At 31.3% G+C, this 11,807-nt stretch overlaps 1 non-coding gene across 1 annotated transcript; it reads left to right on the plus strand.

Annotated features, from left to right (window-relative positions):
- Nucleotides 1-2,301: 2,301 nt before the first annotated feature.
- Nucleotides 2,302-2,408, plus strand: LOC139869899 (small nucleolar RNA R71). The gene has a single exon (XR_011766480.1). It is a non-coding gene; the product is annotated as a small nucleolar RNA R71 (small nucleolar RNA).
- The last annotated feature ends 9,399 nt before the right edge of the window (nucleotides 2,409-11,807 follow it).

Here is an 11,807-nt window from a genome sequence, read left to right on the forward strand (position 1 = left end):
GTCCTAGTAGGAATAAGCTCATTTTTCTCATTTGTAATGACAGTCATGCAACCCTTCTTAGGCACGCATTGAACTGGGCTTACCCATGGACTATCAGAAATTGGATAAATTAAACCTGCATCAAGCAGTTTAATAATTTCTTTCTTAACAACATCTTGCATATTAGGATTTAGTCTTCGTTGGCGTTGCACATACGTTTTATGACCTTCTTCCATAAGGATTTTATGTGTGCAATACGAAGGACTTATTCCTTTAATATCATGAATTTTCCATGCAATGGCTGGTTTATGAGCTTTTAGCACAGAAATGAGTTGTGATTTTTTATTTTCAGTAAGAGAAGACGATATTATTACAGGTAATTCAGATTCACCATGTAAATAAGCATATTCCAAATGGTTTGGAAGTGGCTTTAACTCTAATGTCGGTGGTTCTTCTATCGATGATTTGTATCGATATCTGTCTTCCTCTTTTAGCATTTGAATTTCTTCTGTTGTTGGTTCATATCCATTAGCCATAAGTGTAGCTAACATTTCAGTTTCATCAATTGGTTCAGTTCCTTCTCCTAAAGAACATTCTCCTGTTCCTTGTAATTCTGAAAATTCTTTTAACAATTCTGCATATGATTCTATAGTTTGAATATAATAACATGTATCATCTGCAGATTGCGGTTGTTGCATTGCTCTATCAACTGAAAAGGTAACACTCTCGTCCTCTATACTTAGGGTCAGTTTCTTACCGAACACGTCTATCATTGCTTTAGCCGTATTTAAGAATGGTCTTCCTAATATGAGAGGAACTTGAGAATCTTCTTCCATGTCCAGAACAACAAAATCTACTGGAAATACTAAAGTACCAACTTTAACTAGTATGTTTTCCATTATCCCTCTAGGATATTTTATTGATCTATCGGCTAGTTGTATGCTTATTCTTGTTGGTTTCAATTCTCCAAGGTCCAGTTTAGCGTATAGTGAATACGGCATTAGATTTATACTAGAACCTAAGTCTGCCAATGCTTCTATTGAACTAAGACTACCCAGAAAACATGGAATTGTGAAATTTCTTGGATCAGATAATTTTTCTGGTATCTTATTCAACGGCACTGCAGAACAATTTGCATTCATAGTAACAGCCAAGAGTTCTTCCATTTTCTTTCTATTTGTGATTAGATCTTTCAAAAATTTAGCATATCTAGGCATTCCTGAAATCACATCAATGAAAGGAAGATTTACATTTATTTGTTTAAACATATCCAAGAATTTGGATTGCTCGGCTTCAAGTCTCTCTTTTCTCATTTTACTCGGGTAAGGAATTGGTGGTTGGTATGGTTTAACATAAGTTTTAGCCTTAACTGTGTTATCTTCATTAACCTTTTCAACTACCGGTTCTGTTTCCTTATCTTGTTCAGGTTGTGGTTCTTGTGGAGTAGGAATAGCTTTATCAGAAATTACAGGTATTTCAGGTGGTTTAAGTGTAATACCACTTCTTGTGGTAATGGCTTTAGCTGTTTCATTTCGGGGGTTAGCATTTGTATCACTAGGTAGACTTCCCGATTTTCTTTCACCTATTAACCTTGCTAGGTTGCTCACTTCTTATTCCAAATTTTGAATAGAAGCTTGTTGATTTCTAAATGCTTGAGCATTTTGTTCATTCATTTGTTTCTGAGATGTGAAAAATTGAGTTTGAGATTCAACTAGCTTCGACATCATATCTTCTAAATTTGGCTTTTTATCATCGGTTTGTGGTGGTTTGTTTTGAAAATTAGGTCTTTGCTGGTTGTAAGTATTATTGGATACTTGTTGATTACTAGGACCTTGTTGGTTGTTATATGGAACATTTCGGTTATAGTTCTGATTTTGATTGTAGATCGGTCTTGGCGGTTGATAATTATTCTGATAATTATTTCCAGACCTTTGGTTTATGTATGAAACATTCTATCTTTGTTCCATTGTTAGTTCAATACTGAGACAATCTTTTGTCAAATGTGGTCCTCCACACTGCTCACAACTAATTCGTATTGAGTAGATATCTTTAGTCGTCTTTTCCATTCGTCTCTCGACAGCATCTATCTTTGCAGAAATGGAATCTAAGTCATGGCTAGAATCGGCTCTAGCTGCTTTAGATGATCTAACGATATCTTTTTCTTGGTGGCACTCATGTGAGTGGGAAGCAGTGTTATCAATAATTTTATAAGCATCAGTTGCGGTTTTCTTCATAATGGAACCACCAGCTGCTATATCGATGTCTTTTCTTGTTGTGATGTCGCATCCTTGGTAGAATATTTGTACTATTTGACAGGTGTCTAAACCATGTTGCGGACATCCTCTTAATAACTTTCTAAATCTTGTCCATGCCTCATATAGAGTTTCATTTGGCTTTTGTGTGAACGTAACAATTTCTCCTTGAAGTCTCACGGCTTTAGATGCCGGAAAGAATTGTTTAAGAAATTTTTCAACTAAAACATCCCATGTATCAATCGCCTCTTCAGGTAACGATTCTAACCAATCTTTGGCTTCTCCCTTTAAAGTCCAGGGAAATAACATGAGATATATCTGTTCATCCTCCACTTCTCTTATTTTAAATAGTGTGCAGATCCTATTAAAGGTACGAAGATTTTCATTTGGATCTTCCTTCGGCACACCACTAAATTGGCATTGATTAGTTACCATGTGTAGGATTTGTCCTTTGATTTCTTAATCTGGCGCATTTATGTCAGGTTGAGTAATTGCGTGACCTTGGCCAGTGCGTTTAGCTCGCATTCGGTCTTCCATACTTAGAGGTTCCAGATTTTCCATGATTGAATTTGTTGAATCTGAATCACTGTAGGATTCTGATTTAATGGTTGGTTCCTCGACAATCTCTGTTTGAATGATTGGTGGTTCCGGAGAAAAGATTAATGGTTCAGGATCTCGAAATCGTCCCTGAATATTCTCCGGATTCTCAATTGTGAGGTCGGGTTCAAAAAATGGATTATCGGAAATTTGAATTGGAGTACTTGGTCGACTGGATAACGATTCTAAAGAAAAATCAACGGCGACAATATTTGCTAGATGTCTTGATCTGGTTACAGGTGGTGAATGTACAAAAGGTGGTGAACGTTTTGCTCGGTGCATTCACTGAATATCCTATTAGTTTTTAAAAAGAAAGAAAAATTATATAAGTTATCCAATTAATAGACTTTTTTGATTTTGCCCACGTTTCGAATAGCCAAAAGATGCAGCCGAGGGGCAGGATTCGTTTGGTCTCAATATAATTGAGTACTGTTTGGCTCCAATAACCCGGTCCACGTACAAATCCAACTATTACTACGAACCAGAAAATTTTGATGTCTATCAATTTAACCACTTAAAATAATTTTTCGTTTAAATTTAAAGAAATTTTAGATAAGAAATAGAAAAAAAATCTAAGTCCTAAAAACTAGAGCGTTGAGAAATAAGAAAGAAAAAGAGCGCGTCGAAAAACGTCGAAAAAAAAATAAAAGGTCGAAAAATAATAGGCGTCGAAAAATAAAATTAAGAAAGTAGCGCGTCGAGACTTAAAAAGGAATTAAAAACTAAGAATTAAAAGTTGCGTCTAAAAATATTAAAGCTTAAAAGAAAAACTATATCCCAAATGGCAATAACTTAGAAAGGTACTAAAATTTAAAAACGGCGTCGCAAAATTCTAAAGCACCTAAATCTTAGTCTAAAGAAAAAGCACTTAAGGGATTTTACGGCAAAGCCTAAAAATCTAGAAGTAAAAATAACTTATGGCAAAAACTATGACTTAAAACTAAATATGAACGAAAAATACAAATATTACGCTAAAACAATTAAAAAGATACAAAATATAAAAATATACTTAAAGTTGTAAAAAGTACAATTTTTATAAAAATATTATTTTTATATTATTTATTTTATAAAAGTATTAGTTTTATAATTTATTAAAACTAATTAAACTAATTAAAACAAATTAATTAAAAACTAAACTAAATTAAAAATTAAAAACCTAATTAGGGTTTAAATAATAATAATTAAAATATACCCCGTAATTAATGTTGAATTAGGGTTAACTGTGGCGTGTCAGACACTCTCATGCGATCGCATGAAAATTTGCCTTCGGGCTCATGCGATCGCATGAGCTAGGGTTACGGGCCAGGCCTTGGGCTGCTACAGTACGGGCCGAGTAGTTTTTATATTTTTTTTCAGTTTTCTGTTTTAAATTTCTGTTTTAAATAAATACAAAATATTTAAATAAAATTTATATTTTTACAAACTTAAAAATAAAAATAAAGAAACTTTATAACACTTAAATATTTAACAAACTATTAAAAATATATAATTTTTTGTTTTTCTTTTTATATTTTTGAATATATTATTTAAAACGTATTTTTTACAAAAGCGAATTTTTATAAAAGTAAACTTAAAAATTAATAAAAATCTTTTTTTTTTCTATAGCGTTGCGCTTCCGGCGTTTTAAGCAAGAATGTCCCCGGCAGCGGCGCCAAAAATACTTGATGTGTGCGAGGTGTACTATAAAATAGTATTATTTTTATAATGAAATACTATTAAATATGATACAATTTTACACAAGATATTTATTTATTTATAGAATGGATATACCTAAACCTTGCTACAACACTTATAGGCAGTGTACCTAATCGTACAGTAGTGTAATTTTTAGTAAGTCCGGTTCGTTCCACAGGGATACACTTAAACAAGCTTAACGCTATATTAGTTTTAATTTATAAAAAAACAAATATATATATATAAGTAATATTATTATTATAAAAAGGGGGTTTTTACCGTTTAATGACCGGTTTGTCGATTTTTAAAACTTTAGTCGCAGTTAAAACCTAATGTAAAATATTAAATAAATAAAAGACTTAATTTAAAGCGTAAAATAAATAACGATAATGAAATTGCGATAAATAAAAGTGCGATAATTAAAAAGTACGATAATTAAAAGTGCAATTAAATACAATGACAATAAATAAAAGTGCGATAATTAAAAGTGCAATTAAATATGAAATAAAGGAAATTAAATATGAAATAAAGGAATTATGCTTATTTAAACTTCCGTAATCATGATGTTTGACGTGTTGATTTTTAGTTTATTCCCATGGGTTAATTGTCCTTTGTCCTAGATTATTCGATATGTCCATACGGATTTGTCCATAATAGTCCATCAGTCATAAATATAAAGTGCGAAAGTCTTCATCAAATTATTCTTATTCCCGAAGTCAAATATTCCAACTAATTGGGGATTCGAATTGTAACACGGTCTTAATACTTTGTTTAATGAATACACCAGGTTATCGACTGCGTGTAAACCAAGGTTTTACTACTTTGTTAACAATTACACCAATTACCCTTGAATGTAATCCACCCCTGTTTCAACAAGTCTATTAACTATTAATCCAGTTCCGTATCCGGTAAAATGAACAATTATTGGTATTTATAGATATCCCGCCCACCGTACCCAGTCAAGCGTATGTGGTTATATATAAATACGTCAAATTATAAGTCTATCAATTAAATTAACGAGGTATCGTTTAGTTAATATAAAGCCCATTAATAGCCCATAGTCTAATTTCCACAAGTGTCGTTCTTTTGTCCAAACCCCAATTATGGTACAAAGCCCAATTACCCAATTTTAATATTTAGCCCAACATCATGATTACTTCGGTATTAAATAAGCATAATAATAACTTAGCTACGAGACATTAAATTAAAAATAACATTAACCATAACTTACAGTGATTAAAAATAGCGTAGCATTACACGGACAGAATTTCGACTTACACCCTTACAACATTCGCTAACATACCCTTATTATTAGAATTAAAATTAAAATTAAAATTATAATATATATATATATATATATATATATATATATATATATATATATATATATATATATATATATATATTACGTATGAGATAAAGAAGAAAAAGATGTAAAATTTCGTCCAAAACTCGCGAACTTTATAGGACCAGGCCTGGATTTCAGGGCCATGCGATCGCATGGTGGTAGGTAACAGCTCACATGATTTTTGTTTCTTTGCTTGTCGACATTTTAATAAATAAATATAATATATAAATAATTATAAGAATTATTTAAATATTATATTATATTTATGTGCATAGTTGACTTGTAATTTTTAGTCCGTTGCGTCGAGCGTTGAGAGTTGACTTTGGTCCCGGTTCTGGATTTTCGAACGTCCTTGCGTATAATTTAATATCTTGCACTTTGCGTTTCGCGTCTTGTACTCTTGTAATTTTGAGACGTTTCTCATCAATAATTGGAACCACTTTGATTGTACTTTGTACTTTTGAGCTTTTTGGTCGTTTGCGTCTTCAATTCATCGAATCTGTCTTTTGTCTTCACTTTTTATTATTTAAACGAATATCACTTGTAAATAGAACAATTGCAACTAAAAGCTTGTCTTTCTTTAGGGATAATGCTATGAAATATATGTTCGTTTTTAGCATTATCAGTAATAAAAAATGTTGTGAATATATTTCGATCATACTTTGATATATATGTATATATTTGTTATAGGTTCGTGAATCGATCCGTGGCCAAGTCTTAAATTTCCTAAGAAGTAAAAATCTGTGAAAGTGAGTTATAGTCCCATCTTTTAAATCTAATATTTTTGGGATGAGAATACATGCAGTTTTATAAATGTTTTACAAAATAGACACAAATAGGTGAAATTACATTCTATGGTTGAATTATTAAACCAAATATGCCCCTTTTTAGTCTGGTAATCTAAGAATTAGGGAACAGACACCCTAATTGATGCGAATCCTAAAGATAGATCTATTGTGCCCAACAAGCCCCATCCAAAGTACCGGATGCTTTAGTACTTCGAATTTATCATGTCCGAAGGGAGTCCAGGAATGATAGGGGATATTCTATATGCATCTTGTTAAGGTCGGTTACCAGGTGTTCACCATATGAATGATTTTTATCTCTATGCAGTTTGCGAAATGCCTGATACGAGATGTGTATTTATGAGAAATGAAATCTTGTGGTCTATTATTACAATTTGATAAATACATAGGTTAAACCTATAACTCACCAACATTTTTTTGTTGGTGTTTTAAGCATGTTTATTCTCAGGTGATTGTTAAGAGCTTCCGCTGTTGCATACTAAATTAAGGACAAGATTTGGAGTCCATGCTTGTATAATATTGTTTAAAAACTGTATTCGAAGGCATATATTGATGTGTAATATTATTGTATACCATTATGTAATGATCGTGTGAAAACGCTATATTTTAGATTATCATTATTTGATAATCGTCGTAATATTTTAAAAGTTATGGTTTGTTTTAAAATAGAATACAGCCTTTGAAAAATGTCTCATATAGAGGTCAAAACCTCGCAACGAAATCAATTAATATTGAACGTTTATAATCAATATGAACGGGACATTTCAATATTCGTTCATACGTATATCAAAAGTATGTTTGGTTTAGTGGTTCGGATGATGTATGATAAGCAACAAGTCTTATGTTGGATCCTTGCTACCCTCTCCTCTACCACATCTATTTTTTTTACTTTATATTTTTCTACCATTAGCCCTTTCATTTTCTTTGATATTTTAAAATGTCACCCTCCATTATTTTTATTTCCAATTAAATCCTCACACTCTCCTACCTCATTTAATTTTGTTAATTTAAAACCTCTTACTACTTTATTTTTTATTTCGTTTCTTAACTTCTTTTACAATATTTATTTTACTACTTTTTCTTTATTCTTCTTTTAAATTTTTTTTAAATTCATCTCATATTTTCTCAATTCTTTTACAATTTTTTTTATAAAATTTTTGACTCACTGTTTCTTTATAAGATAACCATTTTTTTAAAAAAATTTCCCTTTATATATATTTTTCAGCAAGATATTTTTGATTGGATTGTGCGACTTTGAAATTTGATATGAGAATATAAATATTATTAACAAACTAATAAATATATATTAATGTATAACATGTTTGGTAGAACTATGTAGCCTTATTTTACAATATCGATAACGTAATAAAAACAAGAAACAATGAACAACGAACATTGAACATAGAACTATGTACGCATGAAATTTTCTATGTATATTTAATGTATATATCATATAACACGTCACTAGAAAAACCAAAAAACAACTATTAATTGGTTAACCGCGCTTCGGCTGCGGCGAATCACGGCTAATGTCACGACCCTACTTTTTCCGTTATCTTTTACCGTTAATTATTTAACGACCGTTAACTGTTAATTGTGCTACGTCATTTCTATGACCTATATTATTATATTAATAATAATATATTAATTATTGTGTGTTATGTGAATATTTGTATTCATATTTTGATTTATACGTTTCTACGTGTCGCGGATTTCTATCCGGCGAATCTTTTCGGTTTTCAAACCAACGGTCGAGTTTTTGGGATATTTAAATCCTAATTATTTTAAATATGATATTTTAATATCATATAATTATATAGAGTATTTATATTTATTTTTCGTCGCGTATTTGTTATCTCTCCGAATTTTTAATCGCGTAAGCGTGTTTTCGCGTTTCGGGTTTCGTTCGGGCTTTCGGGCCACAAGGAATTATCAAGATACAAGTTTGGCCCACTATGGGGCCCACACCATCCCAATTTCGGCCGAACCAAAAGGGCGGATGGGATACCCCTTTGTTTTCCATTTTTCTCATTCATTTTCATTTAATCATGTTTACACACTTAAACCTAAAATCTATTTTGGTGCTCTCTCCTCTTCCTCCCTCTTTTTTCCGTCGCCTACCACCTCCCCAACATCATCATCTTCATCATTTTTTTTTTACTTGGATCAAGGATTGAATAGCATAAACGTGTTCCTCATTCCGTTCTCTACGCGATTATACTTCTTGTTTCTCGATTAGGGTATAAACCCTAACCCTAGAACTTTTGATTTTTTGTTTATATTTTTGTATTTTGATTCTATATTAATAGTATGATGATTACTTGTTGTTGTAATGGTGTTTGTATGCATAGAATTACTCATAAACACATGTTTTCGGTTTGATAAAATTGGGACAGCAGTTATTTCGTGTACTTCTGATATTGTGACTGATATAAAAGTTAAAATAAAGTATCTATATGAGTTCCTCTCATCAAGACATTAATTTTAGACTCCGGATTCATGTCGTTTCGATTCCCGGAGCCCTAAATATGATCAAAGTGGTATTTTGTTAAGATTGAAATGTGATTTTGGTATGAACCAGGTTTGGTCCGACTTTGTAACCATATTTGGTGACTTTAGAGTGTGTTAGTGTGTTGGGACTGATGGTGGGGCGAACTTTCATGTTCGGGTCATCTCAATCCGAGCCACGAATCACCCGTTACGTCTAAAACACGATTTTGAGTGAATTGAAGTTCCAAGTAGTGTAATGGCTGTACATCACGACTTGTGGACTGTTCTTGGGGTGTTCTTGAGTGTACCAAAGTGTCGGGTGGTTTGCTTAGGCGGAGATATATGTAAGGCTCGCCGAAAACCGACACCCGGGGCTCAGGATACGACCCGATGAACTTTTGATTTAAAACTTATGACTAATTATTAAATTTATGATATAAATAATGGATTTCATTATCATTTAATTACTTATGATAAAAAAAAGTAATTATTATTATTTAAGACTTATGATATATATTTATTATATCATTTAATTAATACTTATGATTTAATTAACATTTTAATTAAACATATGATTAATAATACTTTATTATTAATGGAAAATACTTATGATAAGTATTAAATTTATATTATGAGATTATTATAATAAGACTTATAATAAGGATTGATTAATTATTTAATTATTATATGGCTTAGTTATTATTTAATTATAATTTAATTATTAAATACTTATGATTTATAATTAGAAACTTATGATATGATTAATAATTCATTATTAATTAATAATACTTATGATATGATTTAAAATTTATTATTAATTAATAATACTTATATTATGACTAATATTTAATTAATTAATTAAATACTTATGTTATATTAATTATATCATTTAAACTTATATTAACTTTAATAATTCATTTTAATTTAATTAAACTTATGTTATGATATAATTAGACATATTTAACTTTAATAAACGTTATAACTTATATAATTATTATAACTTACACTTTTAAAATTAACGTTGACTATGTTTGACCAAGGTTGACTTTTGAGTTGACTTTCGGTTGACTTTGACTTTCAGTTGACTTTTGTTGACTTTCTAATTAAGGAAACTTTCCTAACTTATAAACTTTCCTAAAATAGCAACTTTCTAAATTTGGAAACTTTCCAAAAATAGAAACTTTCCAAAAATAGAAACTTTTCAAAAATAGAAACTTTCCAAAAATGGAAACCTGCTAAAAATAGAAACTTTCTAAAAATAGAAAGTGTGTGTCCGTAAGCTGTTCCGATCAAACCGATGCATGTTGAGTATTGTTCTATGACTATTTGCAACATGTACAATAGCTATCATACTAAGACTTGACCTAAGTTAGTTATTTATATCGACCTGCTTTATTTATAGGTCGGCGTTGTGATCATTCCTGATCACTGTACTCATTTGCTGTTCGCTTAATTGTGTTGGTTACTTCGTTACTATTAAGGTGAGTTATAGTCCCGTTTTTACATACTTTTCAAGGTATATTTTTGAGATGTGATTACATGCATTTTATTTCACGTTTAGACACAAGTGACAATTAAATTTAAATTATTCATTGTGAGTTGGACAAAAATATTCCCTAGTCTGGTAACTGTAATCATTGGTTTCTACCGGTGAACGCGAATCCTACGGATAGATCTATCGGGTTTGACAACCCCATTTCGAGCTAGTGACGCTAGCAATTTATAATCGGAATGTTTAGTACTTCGTATTTTGTTGTAGATACACTGTCCAGTGTATATTTTTATTGTGTTTGGCAAAGGTAAATAAAGAGTTAAGTGGTTACCAGGTGGCTCATTGATAATGGAATAATGTTTAATGTTTTCTAACATTTTTAAATCTTGTGGTCTAAAGTTTATTTAATTATTTAAACCTATAATTCACTCAACATTTGTGTTGACAGTTTACTCGCATGTTTTCACAGGTACTTGAGTTTATGTGATGCTTCCGCTGTGTTTAGAAGAGTCTGCATGCATTTGGGCAGATTTTAATGAAACAATTTATGAAACTTTGGCTTGCATTCGGTTTTTGAATAATTAATACTTGTGGGTGATTGACAATGTTTTGTGTCAACTTTGGATTATTAATATGTTGGGTTACTTTTAAACTACATATTTTGGTATGCTTTCCTTTTTGGAAAACTTTTGAAATAAAAGAATGCAATGTCGTTTGTTAAATTCATTTAAGTTCGATCAAGCTGTGGGACCAAGTGACGGAGCCGTTAAGCGTATTGACGGGGCCATCACAGCTAACCACAAAACTTGTTGCACTTCAAATGAAATATAAAAGTCTTACTGTACTATAGATAATAATCAAAGTTATCCCCTGATCTTGAAATCCACTCAAGGTTGCCTTTCGAACATAGCATTGCGAGGGCTGCAGGGAGAGAGTGTTTTATCGGCCATGCCCTTGGATGAGTTCAGATTTTTTCCAGTGCACCAGTTGGGGGCGAGTTATAAAACTGTGAGAGATAATCGTGTGGGTGGTTTAGTCCCCCTAGATGATCCCAAACAGTTGTTAAAAGAAAAAAAAAACAATCGAAGTTATTTTTGTTATGTGCCGTTGTTTCTAGTTTGTTTAGCTTTATCCCGTCAGCTTCGTTTGTATGGGGTTAAGGTTTCTTC

Source organism: Rutidosis leptorrhynchoides, chromosome 9 (genome assembly GCF_046630445.1).
Source record: "Rutidosis leptorrhynchoides isolate AG116_Rl617_1_P2 chromosome 9, CSIRO_AGI_Rlap_v1, whole genome shotgun sequence".
In the NCBI taxonomy this organism is placed as follows: Eukaryota; Viridiplantae; Streptophyta; class Magnoliopsida; order Asterales; family Asteraceae; genus Rutidosis; species Rutidosis leptorrhynchoides.